This window comes from Schistocerca americana, chromosome 4, assembly GCF_021461395.2.
Source record: "Schistocerca americana isolate TAMUIC-IGC-003095 chromosome 4, iqSchAmer2.1, whole genome shotgun sequence".
NCBI lineage: Eukaryota > Metazoa > Arthropoda > Insecta > Orthoptera > Acrididae > Schistocerca > Schistocerca americana.
Window position 1 is genome coordinate 437,545,506 of NC_060122.1, and position 16,926 is coordinate 437,562,431.

Consider the following 16,926-nt stretch of genomic DNA (forward strand, 5'->3'; position numbering starts at 1 on the left):
CATCGTTCTTGTGCAACGCAGCTAGCTCTTTATTCGCACGAACTAATGGCCGCTATCGACAGGGGATCTCAAGTTGATTCCGTATTTCTAGATTTCCGGAAAGCTTTTTACACCGTTCCTCACAAGCGACTTCTAATCAAGCTGTGGGCCTATGGGGTATCGTCTCAGTTGTGCGACTGGATTCGTGATTTCCTGTGAGGAAGGTCACAGTTCGTAGTAATAGACGGCACATAATCGAGTAAAACTGAAGTGATATCAGGTGTTACAAAGGGAAGCATCCTGGGACATCTGCTGCTCCTGATCTATATAAATGACCTGGGTGACAATCTGAGCAGTTCTCTTAGGTTGTTCGCAGATGATGCTGTAATTTACCATCTAGTACGGTCATCCGAAGACCAGTATCAGTTGCAAAGCGATATAGAAAAGATTGCTGTATGGTGTGGCAGGTGGCAGTTGACGCTAAATAACGAAAAGCGTGAGGTGATCCACATGAGTTCCAAAAGAAATCCGTTGGAATTCGATTACTTGATAAATAGTACAATTCTCAAGGCTGTCAATTCAACTAAGTACCTGGGTGTTAAAATCACGAACAACTTCAGTTGGAAAGACAACATAGATAATATTGTGGGGAATGCGAGCCAAAGGTTGCGTTTCATTGGCAGGAAACTTAGAAGACGCAACAAGTCCACTAAAGAGACAGCTTATACTACACTCGTTCGACCTCTGTTAGAATATTGTTGCGCGGTGTGGGATCCTTACCAGGTGGGATTGACGGAGGACATCGAAAGGGTGCAAAAAAGGGCAGCTCGTTTTGTATTATCACGTAATAGGGGAGAGAGTGTGGCAGATATGATACGCAAATTGGGATGGAAGTCATTAGGGCAAGGACGTTTTTCGTCGCAGCGAAATCTATTTACGAAATTTCAGTCACCAACTTTCTCTTCCAAATGCGAAAATATTTTGTTGAGCCCAACCTACATAGGTAGGAATTATCATCAAAATAAAATATGAGAAATCAGAGCTCGAACAGAAACGTTTAGGTGTTCGTTCTTCCCGGGGGCTGTTCGGGAGTGGAATGGTAGAGAGATAGTATGATTGTGGTTCGATGAACCCTCTGCCAAGCACTTAAATGTGAATTGCAGAGTAGTCATGTAGATGTAGATGTAGATTACAGGTGTATTGAGCTATTTTTTTAAGGGTGGAAAGGTTATTGAATAAACAATACATTCTGAAAATAAAATAATGTTTTATTTCGGTATCATACAGATATTCTATTATCATTATTCTATGTTTATAATATCTGTAACATTAAGTATGCTTTGACTGGGAGCACTTGTCTCTCTCACTGTCGAAACTGAAGCGGGTGGTATTTCTGCACTGTCGATCTCGCTTATTTCAATGACGTTTTTCAGAATCATAATTTTCAGCTCGTTTCCATTTTTTTCATTGTTTAGTGACCGCTCACTAGTCACATAATCTCCAAAGGTTTGTAAAGCATCAATTTCCTGGCCCAGAATTTTTTCTGCGTTTTCAATGAGCCCATTACCACTTCCTTTACTCTCCTTTCTTTTTCGTTTCTTCCCCTCATTAGCAACAGGCACATCATCTCCTGTAACTATTTCTTCTTCCTGCAAAAAGTAACAAAATTGAATATAACAGCAGATCATTGAATACAAGAGGGAAAGAAATCGAACATAACTAAGTTTCCATACAGTGTTGATAGGCTTCATTGGAAGCATATTGCTCATACTACAACCAAAAGATAGTTAAGGTTATTAGAACTTAAGTTAACAATCTAAAGTGTGACTAATACATAGTAATTATACTATTATGTACTATATGTGTTAATGTTATGTGAAACGACTATCGTGTATTAAGTAAAACAGTCAGCAATCGAAAGATTGTTTTGAACATCACAGGACTTTACAAGGCCTGGTCCTGGTGGAGGTGGTATTACAAAAATAATTTGTTTACATTCCCAGAAACCGGATGTACTCAATATTATGCCTAATGATCTTACTGCAAATGTATAATTCCACATAGCAATCATATTTGCAGAGACTGATATAGTTAGTTAGTTTCATGTTACGTGGATCATTTTGCACAATAAATTGTAATGCTGTGGAAGGAGTCATTTTACATAGAAAATTAATTTGTGAACATGTCTACATGCTGAACATTTATAAGGCATCTATATATTTTTTATATCCATAAAAGTATATAACATACAAACTAGTTAATACCCACCACGTATTACACTTCACAGTAATAGAAATTCTTCTACGGAAAAGGAGTTGTCAAAGAGAAACTTTTTCAGTTTGTTTTCAATTTTTTACTTTGCTATCTGTCAGACACTTGATATCACTGTGTAAGTAGTCAAAACTTTTAGTTGCAGCATAGTGCACTCCTTTTTGTGTTGAAGACAACTTTAATGTAGAGTGATGAATGTAATTTCATGAAGGCATAAATACAGGGTGTTTCAAAAAGAATACCACAACTTTAAAAATGTGTATTTAATGAAAGAAACATAATATAACCTTCTGTTATACATCTTTACAAAGAGTATTTAAAAAGGTTTTTTTTCACTCAAAAACAAGTTCAGAGATGTTCAATATGGCCCCCTCCAGACACACAAGCAATATCAACCCGATACTCCAACTCGTTCCACACTCTCTGTAGCATATCAGGCGTAACAGTTTGGATAGCTGCTGTTATTTCTCGTTTCAAATCATCAATGGTGGCTGGGAGAGATGGCCGAAACACCATATCCTTAACATACCCCCATAAGAAAAAATCGCAGGGGGTAAGATCAGGGCTTCTTGGAGGCCAGTGATGAAGTGCTCTGTCACGGGCTGCCTGGCGGCCGATCCATCGCCTCGGGTAGTTGACGTTAGGGTAGTTACGGACAGATAAGTGCCAATGTGGTGGCGCTCCATCCTGCTGAAATATGAATTGTTGTGCTTCTTGTTCGAGCTGAGGGAACAGCCAATTCTCTAACATCTCCAGATACTGTAGCCCAGTTACAGTAGCACCTTCGAAGAAAAAGGGACCAAAAACTTTATTGGCTGAAATGGCACAGAAAACGTTCACCTTAGGCGAGTCACGTTCATACTGAGTTGTTTCCCGCGGATTCTCAGTGCCCCATATACAGACATTGTGATGGTTGACTTTCCCGTTAGTGTGGAAAGTTGCTTCATCACTAAACACAATCTTTGAAACGAAAGATTCATCTGTTTCCATTTGAGCAAGGATAAAATCACAGAAATCGAGTCTTTGAATCTTATCAGCTGCAGACAGTGCTTGAACCAATTTCAGACGATAAGGTTTCATAACTAACCTTTTTCGTAGGACTCTCCATACAGTTGATTGTGGAATTTGCAGCTCTCTGCTAGCTCTGCGAGTCGATTTTCCTGGGCTGCGAACAAATGCTTGCTGGATGCGTGCTACATTTTCATCACTCGTTCTCGGCCGTCCAGAACTTTTCCCTTTGCACAAACACCCATTCTCTGTAAACTGTTTATACCAACGTTTAATACACCACCTATCAGGAGGTTTAACACCATACTTCGTTCGAAATGCACGCTGAACAACTGTCGTCGATTCACTTCTGCCGTACTCAATAACACAAAAAGCTTTCTGTTGAGCGGTCGCCATCTTAGCATCAACTGACGCTGACGCCTAGTCAACAGCGCCTCAAGCGAACAAATGTACAACTAAATGAAACTTTATAGCTCCCTTAATTCGCCGACAGATAGTGCTTAGCTCTGCCTTTTGTCGTTGCAGAGTTTTAAATTCCTCAAGTTGTGGTATTCTTTTTGAATCACCCTGTATACTGTGAAGCAGTAGTCAGAATGCCCAATACCTTAAATAGGTGTCTACAATATGATTGTGGGTGAGCATCACATATTATTCTTACACCACGCTTTTGGACAATGAAGACTTTCTTACTTAGAGTTGCCCCCAGAACACTATTCCATATGACACTGTATGAATATATTTCAACTTATTTATTTGTCTTTCCCCAACGGTTCTAAGTTCAAATGTGGTTGAACTGAGTTGTTTTAGGATTCCAAAATGTGCTTTTTCCAGTTTAAATTTTCATCAATATGAACACCTAAGAATTTTGAAGTTTCCACCCAATTTATTATTTCCTCACCATCTATTAACTTATCACTGGTGTAGTACACACTTGGATGTGCAGGACTGATTTTTTTTTCTTTTTAAATTGAGGGTGGGACCATTTGCAGAAAATCAGGAATGATACTTTTGAGAACACTGTTTACCAATTCTTTTGTTGAAGAATGTTTGGATTGATCACAATACTTCTGTCATCAACAAATAGTAGCATGATAAGAAGCCTTTAAAAAATAAGAACCCTCGCAAATCATCATTTCCACAAATATTGAGGCAACAGACAGTGGTGTAAAAACATAATACTTACATTTGTAGGTTCTCAAACATCTCAAGCGAAATAAATAAATTATGAACGTACATGGTCACAGTATTTAGCAGTTAACTCTTTTACATAATACAGACAGGTGGTAAAAGTCATAAAATTGAAATCTCACAATGAAGACTAGCCTACCCCACTTTTACTTCCCAACAAGAAGCTACAGTAAACAAACAAGGAATCCCAGCTTAACTTCACAGCTGCTTACCTTTGTTGACAGCGAAGATATTCTGTTAGAGGTTGTGGCAATACTACTTTCTAGAAATTTCATTGCAGAAAAATACGGCCACCGAGAATCCGAAACTATGCCAGGAGAGCCGCTTTTCATTTTCTGCAGTTCCCTAACTTCTTGAGAAAATTGGGTCTTCAAGTTATACCACTTGCTTTGTACTTCTTTCACTGATGTGTCGAATATCGACGAGGTTTCATTCAATGCGCACATCTTTTTCACTCTATCCTTAAAGTCCCAGTTATGTACGTCCTAAATTTGCGGTAGCTCTGCACAGCTTCAATAAAATTTTCTGTGTCCTGCTTCGTCCATTCCCATTTCTCCTCCATTTCTGCAATTTCTTGGCATATAATACGTGAGATGGTTGCATAAAATTAAGTCACCACATTAAGTAAACTGTTAAATACGAGTGTTATGCAGATGACATACTTACTATAACTTGCGCTTCCTACTTGCAGGAAATAGAAATAAATCCTAAAAGCTGCAAGTTACTTGCAGATACCTCTTGCCTGATGTTCACACTGGAATCTGAATTCGAGCAACAAGTCACTTCCGCAATAAATTGCTACGGTCTCAAGTCGACTTGGCGATAAGTTCACACTCGCAACTCGCTCTGCAAGTTTCTCTGCGCAACTAAATTGCTGCAATATCTTGCTAGTGTAAACCCAGCATAGTGGAGGTGGATTTCTCACAAGTAGCGCAAACCTCTTTGCCTACTTGACGACTACAAGAGTTGGCTATTCTAAACAACTGTTGCTGAATCTGTATGACTATCGCAGACTTTTTTCAGCAGACTATGCCACCGTCTAGCAATGTGACACACAACAACATTCATTCAATCACACCACTATGAGAGTTATGAGAAAAGAGAAACAAGGGAAAAAAAAGAGAAATTCTAGTGAAAATGGGATGCCTTCTTCTCTCAACGTAATTCTCTTCTTCTGCGTTGTGACGATGCCTTGGTCGCTGAAAGAAAAAAACTTAAAACTAACTTAAAACTAATTGCCTTACATAGCCTGGTGGCCACTGATACATTTGGACATTACATCCGTCTGCAGAGTTTTCCTACTAAATAAATTCATCAACATTCTTTTGTTTTGTTACCCATTGTGTTCATTTACCTTACGAAGAAAATTATTTGGCATTTTTAACGGTATTTTGTCGTCTCTCCTTATCTTACACTTCTCATATATTTTTCCATAATGCTGTTGGTAAATATTTTGTATGTAGCTTAGTAGTTTATTAAATCTCTGTGTACATATATCAATAGGTTCCTCAGGTCTTCGCCAATAGATGAAATTTCTTAGTATTTCGGTTTACTTTATACTTAAGTTAGGTACATGTACATTTCGCATTCCTATTTGATAGTGCCTTCTGCCAGTTTTTCGCGCATGAGTACAAGTCAGTGCCCCCTCTCCTACTACTGGGTTAACGTGTATTGTTGAGTGTGGACAGTTGAGCCATAATTGTTTATACTTTCGCTTCACATGAACCAGTCTATTACTTCCTATTGCTGTTGATTTTATGCTTCCATGTGCAAATCAAAAGAGTTACTGATGCCTATACACATTAAATTATCTTAAAATACACTCCAGAAGAAAAAACACACTTAGAAGTATGTATACTATGTACAATTATCTTGTGATAGAAAGAAAAAAATGCAATCTAGCTTCATCAGTCTATAAAAGCTTTTATATCTTTGCGAGGCTTGAGATCCTTGCCTATCCCTGTCTCCATTTCATCGGGAAGCCAAAAAGGAAGTTACCAAACTGGAATAGCAAAAACCTAAAAGGTGCAAGGATAAACATGTTGTTACTACAAAGTATGTAAAAAAACAACTGTGAAAGTAATACTACACAGGCTGATATAACTGATAGGGTGTCTGCTACACTGATATAAATTATAGGATATTTAGATAGATAGATAACTTAACACTATAGATAACTTAAAACCACTGAAAACAAGTGCAAAGCAGAATGGCAGATTATCGCACAAGAGCACTCACCTATCCATGCACAAGAGGTGTCATTTGACACAAACCAGCTGACTGAGTTCTCTGTGTCTTCTGCGAAAGAAATTGAAAACAAGTGACGGATATTGCCATTTCTTCCCCACTCCTTCCCCATTATCCATTCCAAAATTTTTTTTACTAGAAACGAAAACATCTAATTTCTTCCTTATAAGTGAATATACAAATAAAAAGCTTGTATGAGCTTTGAGAAAACTTTAAAAGAAACCTCTCCAAGGCTGACCTTCAATAATATTGTAAACTAAGTTATTTTAAAGTCTATTATAAATTAAATAAAGACAATTCGATCATATTAAAAATTAAATATTTGAAAAGAAATGAAATAAAGGCAAGGAAGAAATTTAAATGAATACTTTTATAAAAAATAGAAAACAGTTTTATGTTTTCAAAAATAGAGAGGGTAAACCTTTAAAAGAAATTTTTCCACTTTCTACCAATGTGTTTGGGAAGAAAAAAATAAGATAATTAATTTAAAAAATATCTCCATTTTCTACCGATGTGTTTGGGAAAGATAGAATCAGAAAACCAGTTAACCGTTATTTAGTTAAAACAGCATTTAAGAATAGATTACAGACTATGATTTTGGAAAATAATATAAGGTCACTCGATCGTAATGATTTCTTAAATGCGACATAACCGAAAATTATGAAAGCAGTTTAAAAAATCTTAAATTATTTAGCAGTTTGAAAATAAATTTTTATTTATTTTGTGATGCAGAATGCAGAAAAACAATTAAATTATGGGCTACGGACGTCTAACTCAAAATTATAGTATTCCTACAGAAAACAATATGATTAAAACATTTAGGAACAGGAAAAAAATATTTATCAAAAGCCTCTCAATTTTCAAACACAAGGATCAGGATGGACATTAAACAGAAGTACTGTATTAGAATTAACAATTAATAAATAAATTCTGTTATGAATTTTGTCTTACATCAAATTCCTAGAAAAGTAAAAGAATGAAGATTGTGTTAATGCTAAAAGCAATGTTGAAAAATTCTTCCTATGGGCAAGAGCTTCCACATTAAAACCATTAGATAGACAGATACGATAAAGTCTGGACTGTCTGAGTAATTATAAAGATTTTTTAAAAGAACTTGAAGAATAAATACCAGATATTTCGTTCCATGTTGAAATTACTGATACCCACAAAAATCGGAACTGAAATGAGTGCATCTTTTAATGTTTCTTCCTTCAAAGAAAAAAATTACTCCTATGAAAATTATTATGATGTGTATCTATTAAAAACAACAAAATTAAAAAAAAATATTAATTTATAATTCACGTTACTACTGGATTTTTTCTCGAATTGTTTCTAGTCAAAATAATAAAAATGAACAACAAAAATTTATGTGTTATTTGTTTTTATTACTTTTTAATAAAGAAAAATTAGATAAGTACACAAAAAAGTATAATTAATAAACTTGCGAAAGCAGAACGGCCAAAAAGAGGTAAATATCTACAATTTTTTCGAATGTTACACTTTGCTAATTATACATATTTTGAGAGGTTATTATTAAAAATGGATAACTGTCAGAGCGACCCATAAAATTCATTTACTGTAAATTATTAAAAACACGAACCAAGTCTTTTTTTCTTATTACATTAGATATATAAATAGACTTTATAAAAGCTCAGTTGTTTCTAGATGGCTAAATCTCATGAAAAATTTATAGGATACATTACAAAAAAATTGAATAACTTGGGGAAGTTTTTTCTGAAAGTGAAGAAATAAAATCGTTCAGTTCTGAAGAATAATCAAGACATAACAAATCTAATTTTTTTTTCTTTATGTAGAATACATTATACAAAAAACAATAAAAAAGTTCGTCATCACGTTCATTTGGATGGAAAATATATGCCAACCTTATGTAATTTACAATTAAAACATCATATTAATGTACCAATTTATTTACATAATTTATTAGGATATGATTCTCATTTATTTGTGAAAGAGCTTTGTTACAGTGAAAAACAAATAGCTCAAATACCAAATAATGTAAATAAATATTTTAATTCTGGCAGAAAAACAGCAAATTTGCAAAAGAAGAGTTATTGATACATTTAAATTTATGCGTTCAAGCCATGATAAATTTTCATAAAATTTAAGAAAGATTCAACTTAAAAATGTAAGACAATTCTTCCCAGGGATTTAATAAATGTAGTAACTAAAAAGGGCGTTTATCCATATGATGACATAGATTATATCGAAAAATTTGAAGAAGCAAAACTTCCACTAAACGAAGATTTTTTAAGAAATTAAATAGATGTGATATTAGTGAAGAAGCCAATAACTATGTTAAAGTAATTTGGGAAAAATTTCATATAAAAACTTAGGAGAATATCATGATTTATATTTAAAAATGATGTTTCCTTATTAGATGATGCTTTTCGAATTTTAGAATAACTTTTATAAAAACATATGATTTAGACACATCTTGGTATTATCCAGCACCTAGTTTACCTTTTGATGCAATGTTAAAGGAACTGATCAACCAACTGAACTATTACACAATTAGATTTGATTATAATGATTGAAAAAGGAATATGAGCAGGCATAACCCAATGATTTAGTGGTTATGTTATAGCAAATAACGAATATATGATCAAATTTCATAAAAGTACAATAGCCTATTATTTGCGATATTTAAATATGATAATGGTATGAGTCAGTACTTACCTTCTGGTGGATTTCAGTGGGATGAACCAAAAGTTTGTGATTCTACAAAAATAAGTAAAATTTCACACACTTGAGGAATTGGTTATGTTTTTTAGGTAGATTTGCACTACACAAATAATCTAAATGATTTACATAAAGATTTACCAATAGCCCCTAAAAATAAAACTGCACCAGGGAGTAAAGAAAAATTTATAAAGTGCTTCAAATAATAAATATAATTACATCTTTCATTATAGGAACCTTAAATGAAATTTCCCTTTAGGAATGAAAATATGAAAAATACACAACTTATTAAATTTCATCAATCTGTTTTGTAAAAAAAAAAAATCTCGATTTCCATACAGAAATGAAGACAAAGGAAAAAAATGATTTTGAAATACACTCCTGGAAATGGAAGAAAGAACACATTGACACCGGTGTGTCAGACCCACCATACTTGCTCCGGTCACTGCGAGAGGGCTGTACAAGCAATGATCACACGCACGGCACAGCAGACACACCAGGAACCGCGGTGTTGGCCGTCGAATGGCGCTAGCTGCGCAGCATTTGTGCACCGCCGCCGTCAGTGTCAGCCAGTTTGCCGTGGCATACGGAGCTCCATCGCAGTCTTTAACACTGGTAGCATGCCGCGACAGCGTGGACGTGAACCGTATGTGCAGTTGACGGACTTTGAGCGAGGGCGTATAGTGGGCATGCGGGAGGCCGGGTGGACGTACCGCCGAATTGCTCAACACGTGGGGCGTGAGGTCTCCACAGTACATCGATGTTGTCGCCAGTGGTCGGCGGAAGGTGCACGTGCCCGTCGACCTGGGACCGGACCGCAGCGACGCACGGATGCACGCCAAGACCGTAGGATCCTACGCAGTGCCGTAGGGGACCGCACCGCCACTTCCCAGCAAATTAGGGACACTGTTGCTCCTGGAGTATCGGCGAGGACCATTCGCAACCGTCTCCATGAAGCTGGGCTACGGTCCCGCACACCGTTAGGCCGTCTTCCGCTCACGCCCCAACATCGTGCAGCCCGCCTCCAGTGGTGTCGCGACAGGCGTGAATGGAGGGACGAATGGAGACGTGTCGTCTTCAGCGATGAGAGTCGCTTCTGCCTTGGTGCCAATGATGGTCGTATGCGTGTTTGGCGCCGTGTAGGTGAGCGCCACAATCAGGACTGCATACGACCGAGGCACACAGGGCCAACACCCGGCATCATGGTGTGGGGAGCGATCTCCTACACTGGCCGTATACCACTGGTGATCGTCGAGGGGACACTGAATAGTGCACGGTACATCCAAACCGTCATCGAACCCATCGTTCTACCATTCCTAGACAGGCAAGGGAACTTGCTGTTCCAACAGGACAATGCACGTCCGCATGTATCCCGTGCCACCCAACGTGCTCTAGAAGGTGTAAGTCAACTACCCTGGCCAGCAAGATCTCCGGATCTGTCCCCCATTGAGCATGTTTGGGACTGGATGAAGCGTTGTCTCACGTGGTCTGCACGTCCAGCACGAACGCTGGTCCAACTGAGGCGCCAGGTGGAAATGGCATGGCAAGCCGTTCCACAGGACTACATCCAGCATCTCTACGATCGTCTCCATGGGAGAATAGCAGCCTGCATTGCTGCGAAAGGTGGGTATACACTGTACTAGTGCCGACATTGTGCATGCTCTGTTGCCTGTGTCTATGTGCCTGTGGTTCTGTCAGTGTGATCATGTGATGTATCTGACCCCAGGAATGTGTCAATAAAGTTTCCCCTTCCTGGGACAATGAATTCACGGTGTTCTTATTTCAATTTCCAGGAGTGTAGATTTCTACAAATTGATGAGTATTTCAATATTTGGAAAAACATTGGAAAGTATATGAAATAGAATTGATCTAAAATTAATTAGAAATCTAAATAAATGTAAAAATCAATAGCTAAGTCAAATCTTAAACATAGCACAATATTTATTGAATATAATGAAAATGTAGCTGCTAATCACACAAATAAAAAAAATTTTTTTAATAAACCCATTAGTATTGGCCCAGATCACGTAAGAAACAGATTGACCGTCCTTAGGGCGGAACAGGCAACCGTAAAAATAGTTTTCCCGTCGGTTGTCGCACGCGACGCTACAATGCTAACTGGCCTGTCCATGTCGCGGAATTGGCAACGTTGTATCTTCAGTGATTTGAATGACGCTGATTTGCGTTCGGCTAGAGTGCTGCGCACCAAATGCATTCGTCACACTGCTGACTGTAGCTCATGATCGGCTGTGGTTTTTCCTGAGTTTTCAATCCAAGAATGTAGATTATCTCCTGTAATTCTACAAACCAATTTTATTTCTCACAATCATATGCGAAATGAAATAAATGAAAAGTAACACACACACATTTCTCGCGAGTTACGGTTTAGATGCAGACTGTATTGCAGTCTGTGATGTTACAAAATAGAAGTGATGTTGCTATTCAATGGAAAGTTGGGAATTGAGATTTAGCTTACTGTTTTATCAATCGCAATTGGCGTAAGAATCATGGATTGACCATTGTCATAAAATATTGCATTATGAGATGTGAATAGTTTTTACTTGCGGTTTCGCGTGGCTTGAGGCAGTCTCAACTAGCGTGCTATTGATTAAGAAATTGCGTTATCGTCTTTCTAATTACTTCATGATCGTAGATACGATCATACCCGGTTGTGAAGTTATTGTTATGACAAAAAAAAAATTTCCTAAGGGACCAGAAAGTTCTTAAGGGCGCAAAAACAACTGTAACATCACACAAAAGGGAAATTCGATATTAAAGCTGATGCAAGAAGACGATAAAACAGTTTTCTTTTTATCAATGTAACACGCACGTTAGACTGCTGATCTTGGTGTCTGTAATATTAGCAAAATGCATAATTAAAATGAAAATAATACTGAGGAGATAATAGGAATGAGCACTGCTAAATGATTCAGTATTCCCAGAACAAATATTTATTATAACTAAAACATATATCGTACCTTAAGCTTAATACAACAATGACGGTAGATTTTTATGTCCGTATCATGTCCATTTAGCGCTCTTTTATATAGCCATTGTCTTCTTTGAGTCGCTCGTGCGTCGTCACGGTAAGTTATAACAGTTCTTTACACTTCACTCAACTCAGACATACACGTTTTTATACATTTAGTAAAAATTAGATCAGACTGCCACAAATCTGCGTCCGTCTTACTTCAGAAAAACAGTACAAGTCTTCTTAGCGCTCCAGGCTTCATTTGTTCTCCAGCGAACAAAATAGTGAAGGATCGCATATCCATCCGTACTTTTCCGTTTATACCGCCGCCCAAAGACGACAAATTACATCACTAGAAAATTCCACCGTCGCCATGCGACGCCTCATTATACATTAATCATTATTTACAAACAAGTATTTGCCTTCTGGCTGAAAGTATTAACTACTCGTATTTGCTGTTTTAATGAAGTCAAAAATAGCGAATATCTCATTGCCTCCCATGAGGAGAGAGGGAATGCCGAAGGATTACCTCGATCCTCATGTCCTCATGAGATATTCGTGATTTTTGGTGTGACATTTACATAACGTTACTGGCGTACAAAGTACATAAATTGAAATCACATTTATAAACATATATCAGATATTTATCATTTTTCAAAATAAAGTTTTTCATTCTTTGTTCATCAGTCACTTCATTCCATAATACCAAGATTAACATTTATGTGCATATTTAAGTTTGGTCCATATTTGCTTATAACAATAAGTGAACGTTCATTTCGCACTTCAGGGGATAGAATTCAGGAATTACTTTCTCTTGAGCTTAACAACTAATACATGAGTACAGTGAGTGCTTATTTTCACTAAACTAGAGTGGACAATGTTCGAGCATCTGTTGACTCATTGTGGTTCAATTACAGTTTAATAACGTAGCACTACACTTCGTGATGCTTTGACTTTCTGTGTTAGCTGTCTACGGCGTTCATCATGCAGTACATCTGTCCTTTCCACTGTGGTGCCAGGAATTCAAGTGGCTTCCCGGGTTTTTATTTACAATATGAAACAGAAGAAGTGGAAAATTATTAGTGTAACTTACAACCTATTGGATACATTTGTTAAGGATCGGGACTGGTCTGGAGTTTAGGGTCTTCCTATAGTGCACATTCATTTTCTTTGTCCATCAAGAGACAGGGTTATAATTCATTTTAGCAGTGTTCAGGAGTGCCGGTATTAATGGCTTTAAGGCCTGAGTAATCTATCAATCTACTTCTCACTCATCTTAACTTCAACTCAAGAAAATTGCTTAATTTACGTATGAAAATGTAGTCACACAAGTGTACAAATGTCTTTCCTCCAGTATGTACGATGGAAGTCATGGCGGTTAGCAGTTTAAAGTTTGGATTGTTTCGTCACCCACACGTCAGCCACTCGCGCTAAGGCTGTAACAGAGCTGCTGGTCGTAGATTGCTCCTTCTTTTTGTGAACTTCGTATCACACGAGTGCGTCGATACAAACACCTCGCGCGCGTTTCCCATCGGAGGAGCCGGACACTGAAGTTGCCTCCATACTTCTGTCAACTGCCTCCCATGAGGCTCACAGGTAAGTGACGACGAATGTTTTAGCTGTCGCTGCACTTAGAACAACACTGAACTTTGCGTTGCACCTGTTGTCGTAGCCTTGACTTCTTTTTACACTTGCAGTACAACACTACCACTAATATACAGTGAACAGTTACTTTTATTATGCACGTCGCACTTTAGTGTGCATCTTCACACAGCATTCGTGCTTAGTTCCTTCGCCGATGGAGTTCATTTACAAAACAACCAATTTTGCAGGTTTCCTCCATTGGTACAGAAAGACTTATATTCTACTATTTACAAAAGATCACTTACGAGCTAATATTTACAATTAATGGTCACTCCTTTTGTTAAGTCCAGTGAACAACTGCTTTATGAATGGACTCTTTATATCTCAAGGTTTACTTTCACTAGTGAACCTAAAAATATTCTTTCAAACTTTCTTTTAAGGGCTCATCTCCTCATTATGAGAACTACAGGCTTCGCAACACTCGTTGCATTTATTCTTTAGTGCACCCAAGATCATTTTCTACTGCCACGCAGCATATCTACTACATAACGAGTACGCATTTAACGCTGAATCTTTTTTTTTTTTTTTTTGTGCTTGCCAATTTTTTTTTTTTTTTTTATAAATTTGAGGGCAGACTGGATAACAATAGGTCTCCCTCTTCGCTTCATGTACTCAGCAATCGTTCTCTGTTAAAAAAAAAATAGGGTAACGCGTGTCTACTATTTTTCGCATGAATGGAATTACCAACAGTTCACTGGGTTTACGCAACCGGTCCATAACAAACATTACCAAAGCTAGCGAAGTTCATCACGCTACGTGTCTCATTTCTCATAAGCACTGCTTTGCCCCGAAGCACACGTGCCTTTTACAAGTCGACCCTTGGTCTGGGTTAATGAACCAGGATCAAAAGGAACGGGCACAAGGAAAATGGATTTCATAAGAGGAGTGTCTTAGGAGACATTTTTGCAATAAAATCTGCATGTAAATTAAATTATCATAATAAACATAGGCACATATATAAATTTCAACCTCTTTCATTACAGCATACTTTGCTACTTCTACGTCTTACTCAGGTTATAGTCAATATTAAGTTTAAATATCACTGCATTGCATGTTCTTTAGATTAGCCTTCAATTAGGGTATTGAATGGTCGCTAGATTACACTACAGATCTTCTGAAGATCTTTACTTGGACTTATTTATGATACAGGGGGCTTGCTGTGTGGTTATTTAGTACCTTTATTCTACTGAAATCAATTCGTCAGCTAACATTCCTCATATACTCTTTACATTGGGCTCAGATCACAGGGAAATAGTTTACTTTCATAGCAATTAGTGGCCTTGTGGAGTACTTACGCTGCATTATTGATGCTTCATGGTTTGCCTCTACAGGGTGGTCCCGAATTCATGGTACAAACTTTAATGGTAGGTGCAGGACATTGTAACAAGGATATATTGTATAGGAATGTATAGTCCCAGGTGACGCGGTGAGGCGTAAACAGGGGAAATAACGGCCGAAAGGAAAACGAAAGATTTTATTGAAATCGTTGTTGACAAGTGTCATGTTTACAGTAAGTGTTCAAAATTGCGTCCACCATGAGCGATACATGCTTGACAGCGTCGGTGCAGCGATTGGCGTACACGTTCAAAGATGCCTGGTATTTCACGCACACCTGCAGCAGCTACAGATATGCGAGCAACGAGATCCTCATCTGAGTCAACTGGAGTCTCATAAACAAGACTCTTAAGATGTCCCCATAAAAAGTAATCGAGGCAAGAGAAATCAGGAGATCGGGGTGGCCAAGGGACTGGTCCACCACGCCCAATCCATCTAGCACCAAACGTGGCATTCAGGTAATTCCGTACAGCAGTGCTGAAGTGTGCTGGCGCTCCATCGTGCTGAAACCACATGCGGTTACGAATGGCGAGCGGAACATCTTGCAGCAGTTCTGGTAACACTTCTTGCAGAAAAATAAGATAGCTTTCGCCACAGAGTCGCGTGGGTAGTAAGTATGGCCCAATCAAAAAGTCGTTCACAATACCAGCCCACACATTAATACCGAAACGTTGTTGATACGCATGTGGACGCGTTGCATGTGGATTATCTGTTGCCCACACATGGGAATTGTGCGCATTAAAGACACCCTCGCGTGAAAATGTCGCTTCATCTGTAAATAGCACATGACCTACGAAATCCGGCTGCAACGCACATTGCTGCAACAACCACTGGCAGAAGTTCACGCGAAGAGGATAATCTGCCGGATTCAATGCTTGTACTTTTTGAAAATGGAAGGGGTGTAAGCGATTTTCATTTAACACTCTGCATACAGTCTGATGACTCACATGTACGTCACGCGCAACAGTTCTTGTGCTTGACTCGGGTCTATCAGCCACTATGTTCAAGATGCGTTCTTCCAGTCTTGGAGTGCGTACAGCTCTTAATCGACCAGCGTCATGTCTGTTGACGTCGAACGTACCTGTTTCACAAAGTTGACGATGTAACCGTTGAAAAATTCTATGATCCGGCATTCGTCGATTAGGATACTCCGCGCGATACATTCGTAACGCAGCTCTGGCGTTACCATTTGCACGGCCGTACATGTAATGCATGTCTGCTTTTTCTGCATACGTAAAGTCACCCATCGTCTACGGCAGCACAATTGTGAATGGCGCTTGTCCCTACTGCGATACATCATGTTCATCTACTGCCCTCTGCCGGCAGTGACACCAACCGATCACTCCATTTCTCTTTCCCCTGTTTACGCCTCACCGCGTCACCTGCGACTATACATTCCTATACAATAAATCCTTGTTACAATGTCCTGTACCTACCATTAAAGTTTGTACCATGAATTCGGGACCACCCTGTATTTGTACTGTATTTCACCTAACTTAGTTTACTACAGCTTATTGTCTCCTTGCGTGAACACATGTGGGTTACCACTTGTTTTTCCATTTAACAGCACGCTTTAACTGAAA